Source organism: Bison bison, unplaced genomic scaffold (assembly GCF_000754665.1).
Source record: "Bison bison bison isolate TAMUID 2011002044 unplaced genomic scaffold, Bison_UMD1.0 scf7180017864291, whole genome shotgun sequence".
NCBI classification, from domain to species: domain Eukaryota; kingdom Metazoa; phylum Chordata; class Mammalia; order Artiodactyla; family Bovidae; genus Bison; species Bison bison.
Genome location: NW_011494863.1, coordinates 1109885 through 1126478, shown reverse-complemented (window position 1 = coordinate 1126478; position 16594 = coordinate 1109885). Strand labels below are relative to the sequence as shown.

The window sequence follows — 16594 nt, the reverse complement described above, 5'->3', positions numbered from 1 at the left end:
GCTGCCATCATAGCCCAGTAGCGGCAGGAAAAACGGAGAGGTCCGCGTGTTGCTGGCCCGAAGCTCAGTGAGTCAGGAGTGACCCTCGGAGGCCTTGCCCGCTCTGCTCCCAAGGGCCTGCCTTGCCCAGGCTGGCAGGGTCTGCAGGAGCAGCTGGGCAGACTCCCAGGCTGTGAAGGCCTCCGCTTACAAGTTCTCCTAGGGAATGATGGCCCCCGCCCCCTCCTTCCTCTCCTGGGCTTCGGGCTCAGCTCATCCACACCGCTGGCTGGCGCAGGCAGAGTTGGACTTTTTCTGCTACTGTTTTCTGTCCCCCATGTGGTTCAGGGTTTTGTTTTGTTTTGTTTTCCTCCATCGTGATTGCTTGTCTTTGCTGAGCTGGTTGCACAGCCCTCTCTTAACCTCCAGTACTAGTGAGCAGACAGCTGTTTTGGCTGTTTCTGCGAGATCTTCCTAGGTCTGTTGCTTGTGATGACGGGTGAAATAGAGTAACTTCTCCTGAATGCTGGGAAGTTCAGCTCTGACATCTTACCGCGCAGGATGTGTTGACTGCATATCTCATCTTGATGATGTTGGGTGCTGCACAGGAATGCAGGTGATGAGAAACAACACTGAAGTCTGTCGATATGTGCAGCTGGGAATGGAGTCTCCCATGTCAAAAGTCAAAGAAATGTCAGTTTAAGATCTTTTCCTCTTTGTCCCTGAATCCAGTAATTACTTCTCAGGAAGCTATTTCAAACCAAACTGTGGCTGGACTGGAGTGTTTGGTGTTAGCCTGTCTTATGCTTATTCATATTGGGGTTTCATTTCGTCCCAACTGAAGCTGAATTTGATGTTTGCAGTGTGCGTCTGAGCTGTGCAGTCACTGAATTGTGATAGATACCCTGGTCTGTCATAGAAATTGGTATATTTACTAGTTTACCAACTGCTTCTGAGTAGTGTAAATAAGACTGAGTAGCAAAGAATGTGTAACAGCTCAGAGGAAGTTTTGCTGCCCTCATCTTTCTAGATCAATGCCTTTGACTTTTGGAAGCTTCTTTTCTACCGCATGTCCCCCGCCCCCTCCCTGCCCCTGTCCTTCAGAAGACAAATTTTAATTTGTGGTGGGACTATATCTAGGTATTATGTTAAACTGTGATCACTTTAATCAGAAGAATCTTGCAGTGTCTTAAGGAAGAAAGAAACTTTTGGTGATAACAACAGTTTCTGTCTCTGACATTGTTCTGAGGAATATTGTTGACTGCTCTTTAATGTTGGTTTTATGCTCTGAAACATTTTATGATAAGTTGAGACCAGTTAAGAATTTCTAATTTTTTATTCTGTTAAGTGATTTTTTTTTTTTCCCCCTGAGATTCCTTGGGGGAGCTGTGGAACTGTATTATGCAGCGAGAAATAGATAGTAAAAACATTTATTGAACCTTGTCCAAGGACAGCTTCTGTTTGGGTTTTCAGTGAGTTGCTCCTGAGTGAGCACTGTGTACATCACCACCTAATCCCCAGCTGGTGCACCAAGCCCCAGTGGTCATCATCCCCTGTCTTGCTCCTCTGTTCCCCCTTCTTCCTTCAGTTATACCTTGTTTGTTTTAGTGAGTGTTTAATAGCTTAATAGTTGAATGTGGAGATCATGAAAGACCTCGGGGTCAGAAATATAGTCCACTTTTAGGTTGCGATCATCTCGTAAACATAGCATGTGTAATGTAGTTCTCAGAAAGGTAAATTTAGGGCTGCAAGCACTGCTCATGAGAAGGCCCTCACATCACAGATTATCAAGGAGCAGGAACATGTATGGGAGTAAACATTTTAGAATACAAAAATTTTTGCTTTGAATTGATGGTAAATAGATACTCATCAGGTTGGGGGGAGCTTTAGGTAAGGAGATTAGAAATTAAAGGACATTTTCTGGAGAAAATGTGTGGAACTGGTGATAATATGACAGAAGAGCATAAACTGCATTTTCTTATTTTCTACAATGTTTTTAAAGAAAACATGCACTAGTAATGGTATATTAAATAAGGAAGCAAATCCTTTTAACTAACCACAACACCTTCCTTGTGTTCAGCAGGAAATAACTAACAAATTCATTTTCTGTTTTCTATGTCTAAAGAAAACCCTCTGGGCCAAAGGGTCATTGGGAACATTTTCTCCTTGGAGCAGATCTGCCCATTGCAAAATAGGGAAACTGGCACCTGGAAACTGTCATCATGGCCATTATATTGAGCAACTGTGGTTGAATTGTTACTTTGTTTAGCCAGTTTCAGCTCTGAACTGTCTGGGTTCTGGGAGGTATGGTTCCTAGGGAGATATTTCAGAAAGCTGTATTTTGGTGGGCCAGGATCTGGGGACAAGGTACCCTATGGAGAGATGAAGGTCTTCACAAGTGAGTAATTTTACCACAAGTATGAAATGTTGACTTGAAGCCTGTGAAATCCTCCTGGAATAGCAGTATTTGCCAGAGGCCTTTTTTATAGATCTAATGTGTATCATTCATCCCAAATTACTACCTCTGGTGGTAAAGAGTGGAGTAAAATCTTTGCATTTCTCAGAAGACTACATACAGGGATGTGTTTTCTGCACCTTCTGAGGGAAGGACAGGAAAAAGATTCGAAAAGGACTCTCAGGGGTTAGAAATTCTGTACAATGCTATGAAAGCATCCTGTTCTGCAAATAGTCCTGCATTTTTAATGATGGTTGCATATATTTTGGCTTAATCACACCCTTTCTTGTTGCTCTCCTATATGTATATGGCTTTTAAATTGTTTCATTATTAAATAGATGCAATAAATATAATTTTTTTTTTAAAGAAAAATCATTCTTCCTTTGGGACTTTCTGAATTGGCCTTTTCTTCCAACATATAGTGTACTTTGTTGTTAAAGATAGAAAAGGTGTATTCCTAGGGATCTTTATGTTCTTTAGAATAGTTTAAATTAATGTGGCACTCAGATTCACATAGTAGAGCAAGGTGGTCCACAACATTCAGTATAGCAAAAGCAACTGCATATTTTTAAAATGCTGTTTATTTAAAGAATCTTTTCTTCCCCAGCCAGCTGGAAACCCAGCTGTGCTGCAGCTAGAAGATGGGAAAGTGAAAGTAGATTAGAAACTGACCGGTCCTAGTAGTGAGGACAGGCTTGGTTATAGATTTAAGGGTAGAATTATCATTATAATGTCATTATTTCTTTCAGTGGCTGTGTTTCTCAGCCGATAGGGATTCTTGGGGCAGGAACCATATCTTATCTTTGAGGTCTTTCTCCTTTCCTGCCCTTCAATATTTGGTACTGCCCCTGGTTTACAGAGGGATTCTCATAAGTGTCTTTTGAATGGGTGAAGTCAAGTGAAGTTCAAAAAGCAGGCCTCCAGATTAATACTGAACCAGTCTTATTTCTCCTATCTGTGACACCAGGTCTGGTGCTGAAAAGCTGAGTTTGATGATAAGCCCATACCTGTCGCTATGGGAACCTTTTTTTCTTAAGGAGTTGTTATCAACTAGAGTACTTAACCACAATGTGCTTAATCATTATGCTGATTAGTGTTAATGGGATTTGTGGAGAATCTACATCTTGTTGGAGAAGACTCCCCCTTTTTTTTAGAGGGCAGTTTATCACCTCCCCCAACTCCCATGTCTGAACAGAAATAACTATCAGCTTGAATTAACAAAAGATCTGGGAGCTAGAGGGGGTGGTATATTAACTAAGTAGGTGACTAACTTCTTCTTGGTCCCAGTGCTCTTAACTATCTTTTATTATCTGGGATATTTTAATTTCATTTTCTAATAGCAAACATGTCATTAACTTTTCTCTTATAAGATTTATATATAGTTTGAATATGTAAAACCTTCATATGGCTCAAAATTTAGAAAGCACACAAGAATATACAGCGAAAAGTTTCCTTCTTTTCCCCTGTCCTCAGCTACCCAGATCTTAGGCAATTATTACGTATCTTGAAATGTGTATTTCCCTAAAAGCAAAATATTTTTCAAAGTAATCTTGTATTTTTTCTTAACAGATGGAGAATGTTAATTTCTCCATTAAGTCAATGTTATGGTAAATTCTTCCCCAGTAGTATATATATAACTTTTTTTTAAACCTAATTCAAGATCTCAACCAGTATCCTGCCTTACAAATATAACCCTAGGGTAAGGAATAAAAATGCCAACTTATTTTTCAGATACTTTGCCATTAAGAGGTTTTCCATGACAGTGCATTTTGTGAGTGAGTCTTAATTGAGATGCTCAAAGGAAGATGCAGAGGTTTGTCACTGAGCTTTAGGGCAGCAGCTCTACTCACATAGCAGTTGCTGCTGTTTGCACTCTTGGTAGGTCATCTCACAATAGTGTCCGTGTGGGAAGTCACATGATCCCATATATGGGAAGAGAAAACTCCACAGTGCCTGATTGCTTTAATTCTCATTTAGAAGCCAAAGACCCCAGTTGCTGAGAAAGAATTTGATTTTGACCATATTCGTGTAAAGCTGGTAGGAATCCACAGTGAATGGGCCACTCGAATACAATCTTGAAGTACGTTTAAGGTAGCTGACTTGAATGTAGTGTTAAATTTTCAGAGGATCAAAGAATTGCCATTTGGAAAAGTAGGGTTTAAAGCAAATATGCAAACCTAAACATTGGGTATTCTTAACCCTCTAAAGCCTGTTGGCTTAGTGGCACACGGCAGTTAGTGGCACAGAACACTGACTTGGAAAAGGAATGATGATCTCAGTATCAGTGAATTTTCCCCTGTGTAGTCTTTGACACTTGTTCTTGGAACTTTCTTTTCAGGATCTGAGGTGTTGTTAGTATAATTTACGCCAAAAGTAAAAGTAATTTCCCTCCAAATTTTGAGTTTGGAAGGATGTGTGTGAAATGGGGATTTTTGTCTTACTTGTTTCCTGTGAATTAATCCTTCCCACTTACTTATTGGAATATGTACATTGAATTTCAAGAGATGATATAGGGAACTCTTTAGAAAATTGGGACAGTAAATGAATTGAACATTGGGCATTATGACAAGTTTGGAAAAATGACTGTCATGTGAAATTCAAGTAGACTCCTTTAAAAACAACAGTACACATGGATGATCTTGGTGAGCAGCGTTTCAAGCAAGCCTGTAGGAACTGAAGCAAGCCTGGAGGATGATTAAAAGGCTTTAGTATGACATGAAAGAGGATGTGCTGTACCCACATCAAGAGCTGGGAAGCTTTTGCCAGCCTGGGATCAGAAGACAGAGAGTCACACTGACTGAGAGCTTTTGGTGCTAATCAGCTGTGATGTTTTTGGTAATTATGAAATGAGGTTGAGTTAAGGAGCCTTCTTGCTCTGGCTAGTTGCTGCTGGCAGAATGTGGCATGCAAGCTCCATTCTACAGTAACATTCCCTTCCTGCTCTGTACATGCAGTGAGATCCAAACAGCCTCTCCAGGGACCTTCTCTGGGACAGAGCCTGTAGCTCTTGTCTGTGCCTCAGCTCAGAACCTGATTGTGCTGCTTGCCTCCTGGGGTGGGGCTGGGGGCAGTTAACATTCCATTTGCCCTTGCCGATGTTTCCAGAGTAGCAGAGACACAGGTATCCTAGAGAGTTTCCTTATTCCATTAGCACCACAGACCCCCAAGATGTGATGTTCAGGTTTCTTTTTATTCTCTCTTCTGAAACAGTGTCTCTAATGGTTCTCTTTTTTCTTTGTTTCCTGCCTTGTACTGAGGACTTTGGCTTCCCCACCTCTTTCCCTCACTCGTCTGTTTGTACAGATTGAGGATCTGTCTGTCCTCTAGGCTAGGATGTTTTACTTGGTCTTGATCTTGATGTTGGTCCAAACAGAAGCCAAGCTGAACTAACATTACTTAGGATTGAATGAGAGTAAGGTTACCACATGGCTAAATACCTGGTCCAGCCCATGGGAAAGTCAGGACATTATTAATTTGTGACAGTGATGCAATTTGGTATCCTAGAGGTTGTATTATTACTAAAAGAACTTCCTTTCATTTCCATCTTTCAAGTGTTTGCTTCAACAAGTATTGGAATGTATGCTCTGTGTAAAGAACTAGATACTTTAGGGGAGCTACATCAGACACAGTCCCTGTCACCAAGGAGCTTATAATCTAAAAGTACAAAGATGTAACAGTAATTCAATCTAGCATATGGTAAATGCCATAAGATATACCAATGTAGTGCTTTTGGAAGGAGGGCAAGAGTCATAAAAGAAAGATTTGGTTAGAGGATTTAAGTTTCTTTGATAAGTAGTTTGAGATGGGATTTTAAGAGTCAGATAGATGAGGTGGAGGTGGTTTATGGATAGAGATGAACTAATTGATTAAATCAATTCCTATAAGCAGAATAGCATTCTCAGTAGCAGAGGGGCATGTATGTAGTATACAAAATAACCAGGAAGAAAGGGACAAATGGGCACAGGATCTAGAGAGGTAAATTAGAATGATATTTCCACCCACCTTGAGTGCTAGACTGATGAGTTTATTTGTAATTATGGAAGTAGTACTTGAAGGCTTAGGTTAAAAGCAGCTCAATAATGTGTTGTAGTTTTCAGTAAATGAGTCTTTTACATATTTTTTCTTAGTACTTCACGTTTTCTGGATGCTTTTGTAAATGGCATTTTTGTTTAATTTTGTTTTCCACTTATTCATTTCAGCTGCTGCTGCTACTGCTGTTAAGTCGCTTCAGTCATGTCTGACTCTGTGCGACCCCATAGATGGCAGCCCACCAGGCCCCGCCATCCCTGGGATTCTCCAGGCAAGAACACTGGAGTGGGTTGCCATGTCCTCCTCCAATGCGTGAAAGTGAAAAGTGAAAGTGAAGTCGCTCAGTCGTGTCTAACTCTTAGCGACCCCATGGACTGCAGCCTACCAGGCTTCTCTGTCCATGGGATTTTCCAGGCAAGAGTACTGGAGTGGGGTGCCATTGCCTTCTCCTATTCATTGCTAGCATATACAAAAAATTGTTTTTTTTTAATTCATTGCTAGCATATAGAAAAACAATTTTTAAAATATTGACTTTGTATCCTGTGACCTTAATAAATTCACTTATTCACTTGAATAACCCTTTTAGGGGGGTAGAGTTACTAAGGATTTTTTTCTATGTACATGACTATATTGTCAGTGAATAAGAGACAGCTTTGCTTTTTCCTTTCTAATCTGTTTGCCTTTATTTCTTTTTCTTGCCTTATTCCACTGGCTGGAACTGCCAAGTATAATGTTGAATAAGTGTAATGAAAATGAACATCCTTGTCCTATTCTTTGGGGGAAAACATTTATAGACTTTCACTATTAAGGATGTTAGCTGAAGGTTTTTCTTCTTTTAAAAAGAAAAAGTCTGCTAACTATAATGTAATGACTGAGAGTTTGTGCTGTACAGCCAAGTGAACCTGAGTTCAGAAACCATCTTGTACATTTTGTGACTAGGTGATGTTGGGCATATTACATTCTGTATCTCAGTTTTCTATAAATGGTGATAGTGATTGCTCGTAATAGGATTGCTATGAGTATTAAATGAGATAATGCATGTAAAATAATTTATACAGCACTTGCTCAATAAGTGTTATCAACAAAATCTTCTTAACTTAGACCAACGTGAGCAACTAGTAAGTGAAAATACTAAGTTCTGGAGGACTGGAGGCAGACAAGGGGAGAAATTTTTAGTGACAACTGTATTATATCTGTGGTCTCATTGTAGGGAAGCCCATGAGACTCCAGGATATGAATGCTGGGCCTATGGAGGTCCCAACTAGACTACAAATTTTAATGTGTCCGTGGGTCTATGTAGTCAATTTTTTGAGAAGCCCATGGATAGAAACTGCTTTTCTCTGTTTCACCAATGGGAGGACTAAGACTCAGACTTCAAATTGACCCTTTCAAAATTTCATCATGCTTGTGGGGTCAACCAAGGGTTCACATTCAGGAGTCCTGCCAGGCTGCTCTTTTACTTTGACAGGTCTTATCTTAAATTGTATTGTTAGGAGGAGTTGCTGAAAGTCCCTGGAAAATGGCTGAAAGCGTCCTTTTTTCTTTCAAAGAAAGCAGGTTCCTGATTCATCCTGATTTGATTTGGGGGTTTCCAGAGTTGGGGATGGGTTTACACTGAATCATTCATACTCTTTCTTTCCTTGTTTCTGCACTGGGCTGGGCTGGGTCTGGTGGCTGTCTTGGGTCAGAGAGGGTACAGGTGGTGGCATGTAAGAGGTGGCATTTGGGGAGCTTGTGGGGTTTAATTTTAATTAATTAATTGATGTGTGGCACCCATTGGAACCCATTGGAAGTATGAAGCTTTGCTTCTTAAATGTTTTAGAACAAAGACTCTGCATCCTCTAAATATCTGCTGGGTATTATTACCCCTCAGATCCTAGACTGGCCACACATTCTTGACCTCAAGAAGTATTGTTTTTTCTTATTCTTGGACTTTTAGTGTTTATGGCCTATATCACTTGTATGACACATCATTTAATGCCATGGACTGCTAATTATCTTGCTAGGGTCAGTGTCTTAGCTCCTTCTCCTGATTATAAGATCTTTGGGGCCTGAAACTTAAGATATGGTTTTGTAAGTATTTGATTACTGGCCATTGCTAAGTAAGGGAGCAGTTAGACCTTTGCTTTAGATCACAAAGTAAGATCACTTTGTCCCAGATAGATTTTGAGATTCCTCAAATGTCAGCTCAGGCTAAGGGACTAGACTAACTATGGAAAACATCTTCAGACATTTGGATAAAAGGCAGAATTTTGCTGCTTTGTTATGTTTCAGGGTTTTGTTTTGTTTTTTCCCTTGATAGTCTATAGTTTCTTCTTTTTCTTGTGAGTAATTCTGTTCTTGAGTTTTAGAACTATCTCTAGATGGTTTTCCTCATACATGTCAATATTTTTGCTTGTGTTTCATTCCTGTCTTTTAGTTCGTTTGCATTCTGCAAAATTCTTCAGTCTTACTTGCCATGTGAGCTTTTTGGATATTCCCTCTCCTGGTCTCTCACTGGAATGGCCAGTTGGATTCCGTTACTCTGGCTGGTTCATGCTTTAGGCTGAATACCTTAAAGAAGTAAGAGGCATCTTACTGAGGTAAACTGAGATCGCAAATTGGGAGTGGTTGTACCTCTTTGCCTTTAGGCAGCTTGGGGGCTTCCGGAGGCCAGTACAGGTTCTTGGATCATTCTTTTTTTCTGAAAGTGTATGGAGTAGAAGCCCAGTGTTTCTTCATATCTCTCTTTTAGTATGTTCATTCTTTCGCCATTTCCTTAAAACGAGGCATTTTCTGCCATATCTGCTTGGCTAAATTACTGGGGGGGGGGGGGTCCTTCTAGAGCAAGTTCTTTCCAGCTCAGGGCTCCTAAGAGCTCTCAGTCATCACTTTGTCGCAGGCTGTGGCCCTCAGCTTCCTCAAGTCAGAGTCCTTTTCACTAGTGCCTGTGGCCGTACACATAATCTCAGTATAGCTCCTCACCATATTGCTTAAGCCACTAATGAATTTCACAAGCACTACCCAGTTGATGGCTCTTCTCTGGAGTAATTTTATATGGCTTTAGAGAAGAGAGTTTATTTAGCAGTCAGGAAAGAACAGGTGGATTAAGTAGATGGTCTGCTGTGTCTGAATTCCTGTTTCTGAGTGAGAAATAAAGTAACAGCAGGGCCGCGTCCATTGCAGCTTTCCCAACAATGTCATTGGTTGATTGTATTTCAGAGAAAAATAATAATAATTTGAAAGAGAATAATGTTTTTAAAAGGAAGAATGGAGTCTCACACCATGACATGACTCATTTATTACAGAGTGAAACCAAGGATCACAAATGAAGAGTTTCTTTCAAAGGACACTGGGGCTTCCAAAGGCAGTCTGTCTGACTGCTCACTCATAAAGGGTTTCCTTTTCAGTCTGTTAGATGGGTTTCACTTCTGAGACCCTCTTACCTGGCACTCTATCCCCCCACCATATCCCATCTTGCTCCAGCCTTTCTACGTAGGCCTGTTGTCATACTTGCTATCTCATAAATGTAACAGCCATCCCTCAGCCAAGAAGCAGAGAAGTTTCCAGAAATTTCTAGTACAAAGTTCCCAGTCTTTCCTTGGACTTTATGTCTGATGGACCTAGTGGGAAAATAGGAACAAGGCAAGAGATAGGTACCTATGCAGGTAAAACTGTACCTAACAACTTGGGCTAAATTTCTATTAAGTCCAGTTCTTTTAGACAAAATATGGGGCTTTTCCAAGAAAAACTTCCCCCATATTTTTAGGTCTCATTTTCAAAAGAAAATGCTCTCTCCAAAAAGCTAGTAGCGTTCACTGGCCTCTTAGTAACATTTAGATTAAATTGTCTTGGCCAAGTACTGACAATAAACCCTTTCAGATGGCACCGCTGGGGCTTGGCCCAAGTGATTCTGGTCAATACTGGGAAAATCCTAGGATATGGAGCCTCGTAAAGTACTTCGGACAGAGCAAGATTTAACCAGCTCTGAGAGACACTCCTTGCTGCTGGGAAAGAATGTAATTTGTAGGGTGAAGAGAGGCACATGGGTGGCCCTCAGATTGGGAGTTTGCCGTCTTTGTTTCTTAGTAGGTTTCCACTGTTCGTGGTTTGCACTCAGCTAACTGAGAGGGCATCTGGGAGCTGGAGCTGAGTCTGTTTCCCTTGGGATACTGTTTTCACCTTGGCCAGTTTTACCCCAGCTTCTACCTTTGCCCACACAGAAGATGGACTTTGTGCTTCTCTTTTGTGGTGTCACCGCCTCAGGGCCTCTGGTGAAGCGTCTGCACCAGGCCAGAGCTTGTTGTACAGAAGTAAGAATTAAAGCATTTGGTTTTACATTACTTCTGTGAAGGGATCACTTGTGCTGTATCTGGAAGAAAACATCAAGCTGATAAAGGTTCCCAATGGGTTTGGACTTTCCTGTTGATGGATCCACCTGCCAATGTAGGAGATGGGGTAAAATACCCAGGTTGGGAAGATCCCCTGGAGTAGGAAATGGCAACTCACTCTAGTTTCTTCCCTGGAAAATTCCGTGGATAGAGGAGCCTGGCAGGGTACAGTCCATGGGGTCACAAAGAGTCAGACACAACTTAGTGACTTAGCACACATGCACACATGTCCAGTGGGTTTGATGGTCTTCACTGGGCCAAGGTCATGAACCATGTTTTTTAAAGAAAGTATAAGAGTTTACTTTTCTCATCTCTTAAGTTAAATAACAGCCTCATAATTCCAGAGTAGGGGTGAGCATTGCCACTGACAGAGAAAGAGTAGAAAGGGCTAGTAGTGCTGCTGTCTACATGCGTGCATGCCCATTTGTGTCTGACTGTTCAACCATAAAGACTGAAGCTGGTTTGTGGATCCTGCTGTGGTTGCTCCAGTATTTTGGAGATATAATGTTTAGTTCTCTCCTCTCCTCCTTCCTTCTCAGATCCTTCCATCACTGACTCTTTTTCTTTTCAGAATTTTGTAAAGGTTATGTTTCCTAACAGATCGTCCTTGGTTCTCTTCTCAATTTACCTAATCCATTTTGAAATTTCAGCTCCGTATAGTGTAGTAGTTAAGGCCGAATGTTCTGGAGCCAACTGTGAAGAGTGAATCTTGTCTCTGTGACTTATTAGCTATATATGTGTGTGTGCTTAGTCACTCAATTGTGTCCGACTCTTTGTGACCCCATGGACTGTCGCCTATTAGCCCCGCCAGGCTCCTCTGTCCATGAAGATTCTCCAGCTAGAATACTGCAGTGGGTTGCCATGCCCTCCTCCAGGGGATCTTCCTAACCCAGGGATCGAACCCAGGTCTCCCGCATTGCAGGTGGATTCTTTACCATCTGACCTGCAAATAACCTTAGGCAAGTTGATTGACCATTTTGTGTCTCAGGTTCCTCAACTGTATAGTGGGGCTAATTGTAATACCTATCTCATAGTATTGTGATAAGGATTCAGTGAGTTACTTTTACTTTAAAGTTTGCTTTATGTAAAGTGCTTAGATTGGTGGCTGCTTAGATTGAAAACATTCAATCCAGACAAGCTACAATTACTATTATTGTCATGTTTATTGTTAGTTGAGAGAGAATGGCTTTGGATTCAGACTGATATTTTCTTAAAATCCTGACTCTTCCTTCCCAGCAATGTGAACTTGGAAAAAGTCCCTTAATTTTGCTGAGTTCCAGTTTCCAACTGCCTATGGCATGTTGTTTCAGTTATCCATTGCAGCATAACAAACCAACCTAAAATATAGTGGCTTCAAATAGCAATCTTTATTCATTATTGTTATTCATAGTTCTGGGAATTGACTGGGCTCAGCTAGGAAGTTTAGTGTCTTTCATGTATTTTTTGGTCAGATGGTAGCTGAGCAGTCAAACAGTAGGTGAGACTGGGTCATTTCCCATTTTCCTCTCTGACATGTCTAGCAACTGATGCTGGCTGGTTCTCATCTGGGAGCTTAGCTGGGAATGAAGGCTGGGGACCAACCTCGCCTGGGTTTCCTCACAACATAGTGGCAAGGTGCATAAGTGAGCATCCCACGAGATTGCCAGGCAAAAGCTGTATTGTCTTTTATGATCTAGCCTCAGAGGGGACTAGTATCACCTCTACCACATTCTGTTTCTTGGAAGAGAGTTTACCAAGGCTTGACCAGATACAAAGGGAGGAGAATTAGACTTTACCTCTTGATGGAAGGGTTGTAAAAGAATTTGTGGACATGTTTTGAAACCATTGCTGTCTGCCCTCTGGTCACAAATTATTTATATTCCTTGCACATGAAAAATATGCTCATCCTGGCCATTGCATTCACAGTCCATTGTAGTAGTATACTTACTTATTAAAACAAAACAAAACTCATCCTCACCGAGACCCTCCTCCCTCAAAAAGTCTCATCTGTATGGCATCAAGTTCAGGCTCAAGAGCCAGGGTCTCATCATCCAAATTAGATCCGGGTGCAGATGAGACTCCTTTCATGAGGTTCTTTGGGGACAGCAATTCTAATGCTGTTCCTCTTGACCTGAAGACTGTCAACTAAAGAGATAAATCATTTGCCCTCCAATACAATGGTGGTATAGACACAGGATAACTGCTACAGATGCCTCCTTTTAAAAACTAGTAATACTTGAATGTTTTTAAATGACTTTATTTTTTACTTAAAATTTTGAAATTTTAAGTAAATTAATCTATAAGAAAGTTACAAAAATATAAAGGATCCTCTTTCTTCAGCTTCCCCAAATTAGACAGCTATAAAATGATCAAAACCAGGAAATTAATCCTATTGATATAATGTTATTAACTCATTTCTAGATCTTGTTGAAAATTTGCCAGTTGTCTTATCAATGGCCTTTACTTGACACAGGATCCAGTCTAGGATCCCATATCACATTTAGTTGTTATATCTCCTTAGTCTTCTATCTGGGTAGATGTTCTCGTTTAGAAAGAGAAGAGCCAGCAGTCGTGGTCCATAGCAGTTCTGAAATCCAGCCTGGCACACAAGTAAGGCTCAGTCCTGTTGCCTGGGGATAAGTGTCCACTGCTCTTGGATTTACCCAATGGGCTCATGGTGTTGCCCTCTAATTATCCTTCCTTTTCCATAAAATGTAGTCTGTGTTTACAGCTAAGCAGTTTTCTCAGTTCTGTATTCTTTTAGGTGGTATCTAGTCAAATGTGTCCACAAGAGGAGGAGACTTAGGAGAGGCACACAAAAGAACAAGTTTACTGTACTCATTGCTCCTAGAGATGGGGGTCCCTGCATGCCACACAGGGTCACAGGGGGAGTACCAAGTTTTGGTCAGGTGGCAGAAGACTGGAACGAGAGCAAAACATTAGGTTGAAATTTATTGGAGTTTCCTTGGAGAGTGGAAGTCAGGGCAGGGTGAATAGATTAGCATTGGCTAGTCTGAATGATTTTGGTGGGCTCTAAGTTATAGAGGTGGTCCCTGGTTTCCTGGTACCTGGTCCTGGGATGATTAAAGGGCAGATGGAGGAGGCAGGGCTCTGGACTGGTTAGTTTACACATCAAAGGCATGCTCCTGGCTGAGTCCTTTGCTGTTTCTAAGAATTGGGTAGCCCTAGAAGGGGCAATCCCTCTCCAGCCAGACATGGTTTTTTAAGATGTCAAAACATCATAATACATAGAAAATTTGAACAGTACACTCAGCTTGATTCCTACTTGTAGATATTTTGGGGCCCAAAGGCTTTTCATTTTGCTCTGTTTGGTCCCTTTTAGTCTAAGCTGGTAGTGTTCCTATAGTATATTTCTTTTAAAAAATCTGTGGTTTGCTTATGAATCTTATCAAGGTTCCTTACATTAGACAAAAGCCATACCTACAAATCTTATCAAGAGAAGCTCTTCTCTACTGTGAGCTTCCTGTAGGCTGCTGCGGGACACTCTTCTTCAGGCTAAAGGAGTCACTGTTCTTTAATGGAAAGGGACTGGTCTCAGAAACAAGTCCCAGAGATTATTTGAGGCGTTGCCTTTGACCTTTCTGAGGTCTGAACAAAGGATACAATTCACATCTCAAATTAAGCTCAGTATAGTCTCCTTACTATATCCTGTTCTGTCTAGGACACTCCTGTCTTAGATAACAACAATCCATCTACTTTTCCAAGTCATTAGAGACTGCAAACTTGGGACTTCCCTGGCGGTCCAGTGGTTAATACTTCACCTTTCAATGCAGAGGGTGTGGGTTTGGTCCCTGGTCAGGAAGCTGACGTCCCATATGCACCCATAGCCACAAAACCAAAATATAAAACAGAAGCAATATTATAACATATTCAATAAGGACTTTAAAAATTGTCCTCGTAAAAAAAGTCTGAAAAAGAATCCGCAAAATCATCTTTGGTTCCTTTCCATCCTCTGTATATAATACACTGTCAAGTGGTGACAATTTTTACTATTGCAGGTATCTTCAATCTAATTCTTTTCATTCAGGAGGCTCTAGTTGGGTACTTAAATCTCACTTAGGCTGCCACAGTGGCTGCTAAATGGAATTTCCAATTTTCAGAATCTCTGCTCTCTTCCATCTATTGATGGAATTTGCTTTCTAAAACAAAGTAATTCTCACTGTCCGACCCAGAAATCTTCAATAGCTTTTTATTATCTATAGAATAAAGAGAAAACTCCTTCCACAATTAACCTCTACCTGCCATTAAGCCTTTAGCCCACTTTTCCACACTTACTCTTTGCTATAGCCAAAATGTACTATTTTGGAAATTTTGAACACCTCTTACACATTAAGAGGTGCTTTTGCACATTATGTTTTCTGGTGTGGTACGCTCTTCCTTTCCTTCTCTTGTCAGTTGCTAACCTCCTGCTTCTTCAAGGTTGAGCTCAGGTCTCATTTCTCCTCAGCACTTTTTCTGATCCCCTCAGTCCAAACGGACCATGGCATGTTTCCGCAGCAGTTCATGGACCACTCCTTCTGTGGTCGTAATGGTCTATCCTACTGCTTAGCGTAATTGGTTGGGGAAAGGGTATGTGTAAGTAGGGAAAGGGTATGTGTGTAAGGTCCTCTAGATGGTGAGCTTCTTGAGTACAATATGGAACTGTAGCAAAGGCTCTATCTCACTTAGTTTTTGGTGACTTATATAAGTTACTGACTAATAACTGCTTGGTGACTTAAGAGAATGGATCTTACCTTGGGATTAGAACTGGCAATTGGGAATAAACATCTGGTGCATGGAAGGAGATTGGTCTAGGTGTGTAATATGTTGGTAGAGGTATGAAGGTGGTAAACTGAGGCAGCCACTTCAGATGATAATGGGAGTCCTGGTTTAGTTACAAAGTGCTACATTGGATTTTTACACCATCATCGTTGCTGCTGTTTATAACAAAAAATACCAAATTTCTGATGTGTGGATTGGAGTCTGGGTTTTATTAACCTCTATGGGAAGTATCTTAGGAAGATTATCCAGGGATAGAAGAATTTGACTGTTTTGTGTATCACTGTTTCCTTATCACCTTCATGGTTCTTGGCATGCTATCAGATCAGATCAGCTGCTCAGTCGTGTCTGACTCCTTGCGACCCCATGAATCGCAGCATGCCAGGCCTCCCTGTCCATCACCAATTCTTGGAGTTCACCCAGACTCACATCCATCGAGTCAGTGATGCCATCCAGCCATCTCATCCTCCGTCGTCCCCTTCTCCTCCTGCCCCCAATCCCTCTCAGCATCAGAGTCTTTTCCAATGAGTCAACTCTTTGCATGAGGTGGCCAAAGTACTGGAGTTTCAGCTTTAGCATCATTCCTTCCAAAGAAATCCCAGGGCTGATCTCCTTCAAAATGGACTGGTTGGATCTCCTTGCAGTCCAAGGGACTCTCAAGAGTCTCCTCCAACACCACAGTTCAAAAGCATCAATTCTTCAGCGCTCAGCCTTCTTCACAGTCCAACTCTCACATCCATATATGACCACAGGAAAAACCATAGCCTTGACTAGACAGACCTTTGTTGGCAAAGTAATGTCTCTGCTTTTGAATATGCTATCTAGGTTGGTCATAACTTTCTTCCAAGGAGTAAGCATCTTTTAATTTCATGGCTGCAGACACCATCTGCAGTGATTTTGGAGCCCAAAAAAATAAAGTCTGACACTGTTTCCACTGTTTCCCCATCTATTTCCCATGAAGTGATGGGACTGGATGCCATGATCTTTGTTTTCTGAATGTTGA

The 16594-nt window shown here is 41.2% G+C and overlaps 1 protein-coding gene across 1 annotated transcript in view; it reads left to right on the top strand.

Moving 5' to 3' along the window:
* Positions 1-16594, top strand: part of NRG2 (neuregulin 2) — a gene marked incomplete at both ends in the record, with an annotated part of 193365 nt that overhangs the window by 570 nt on the left and 176201 nt on the right. The window lies entirely within an intron of this gene.